At 47.8% G+C, this 1,231-nt stretch overlaps 3 non-coding genes and 1 pseudogene across 3 annotated transcripts; all 4 read left to right on the plus strand.

Moving 5' to 3' along the window:
* Positions 1-111: 111 nt before the first annotated feature.
* Positions 112-230, plus strand: LOC111476030. Its single transcript, XR_002716852.1, has one exon. It is a non-coding gene; the product is annotated as a 5S ribosomal RNA (ribosomal RNA).
* Positions 231-363: 133 nt separating this feature from the next.
* LOC111476028 lies at positions 364-481 on the plus strand. Its single transcript, XR_002716850.1, has one exon. It is a non-coding gene; the product is annotated as a 5S ribosomal RNA (ribosomal RNA).
* A 133-nt stretch (positions 482-614) lies between these two features.
* LOC111476029 lies at positions 615-733 on the plus strand. Its single transcript, XR_002716851.1, has one exon. It is a non-coding gene; the product is annotated as a 5S ribosomal RNA (ribosomal RNA).
* A 138-nt stretch (positions 734-871) lies between these two features.
* On the plus strand, positions 872-985 carry LOC111476031 (annotated as a pseudogene).
* Positions 986-1,231: the final 246 nt, after the last annotated feature.

Genomic DNA, 1,231 nt, shown 5'->3' on the forward strand with positions numbered 1-1,231 from the left:
AGTTCTTTTCTTCCTTTCTCTACAAATGAGAACCTCCCCTGCTCACGCCCATCGCGTTTCGATCATGCCGCCCCGCATGCGTTAAATCCGATTTTGTGCGCATGGCATGTCGGCTGCGATCATACCAGCACTAATGCACCGAATCCCATCAGAACTCCGCAGTCAAGCGTGCTTGGGCGAGAGTAGTACTAAGTTGGGTGACCACTTGGGAAGTCCTCGTGTTGCACCCTTTTTTTTCTTTCAATTTCTCCCAGTTCTTTTCTTCCTTTCTCTACAAATGAGAACCTCCCCCGCTCACGCCCATCGCGTTTCGATCATGCCGCCCCGCATGCGTTAAATCCGATTTTGTGCGCATGGCATGTCGGGTGCGATCATACCAGCACTATGCACCGGATCCCATCAGAACTCCGCAGTTAAGCGTGCTTGGGCAAGAGTAGTACTAAGTTGGGTGACCACTTGGGAAGTCCTCGTGTTGCACCCCTTTTTTTCATTCAATTTCTCCCAGTTCTTTTCTTCCTTTCTCTACAAATGAGAACCTCCCCCGCTCACGCCCATCGCGTTTCGATCATGCCGCCCCGCATGCGTTAAATCCGATTTTGTGCGCATGGCATGTTGGGTGCGATCATACCAGCACTAATGCACCGAATCCCATCAGAACTCCGCAGTCAAGCGTGCTTGGGTGAGAGTAGTACTAAGTTGGGTGACCACTTGGGAAGTCCTCGTGTTGCACCCCTTTTTTTCTTTCAATTTCTCCGAGTTCTTTTCTTCCTTTCTCTACAAATGAGAACCTCCCCCGCTCACGCCCATCGCGTTTCGATCATGCCGCCCCGCATGCGTTAAATTCGATTTTGTGCGCATGGCATGTCGGGTGCGATCATACCAGCACTAATGCACCGGATCCCATCAGAACTCCGCAGTTAAGCGTGCTTGGGCGAGAGTAGTACTAAGTTGGGTGACCACTTGGGAAGTCCTCGATTTTAAAAGAAGGTTTTGGAAAACGATGGTAGAGAGAGATTTTAGAAAGAGAGATTTTTGAAAGAGACGTTATATAAGCAAGCAAGAGAGAGAAAGAGAGAAGAGATTTTAGAAAGAGAGATTTTTGAAAGAGACGTTATATAAGCAAGCAAGAGAGAGAAAGAGAGATTTTTGAAAGAGACGTTATATAAGCAAGCAAGAGAGAGATAACAACGGCTTAGCATATATAACCTTGGGTAGGGAGAAGTTGACAACT

This window comes from Cucurbita maxima, unplaced genomic scaffold (genome assembly GCF_002738345.1).
Source record: "Cucurbita maxima cultivar Rimu unplaced genomic scaffold, Cmax_1.0 Cma_Scf04669, whole genome shotgun sequence".
Taxonomy (NCBI): Eukaryota; Viridiplantae; Streptophyta; class Magnoliopsida; order Cucurbitales; family Cucurbitaceae; genus Cucurbita; species Cucurbita maxima.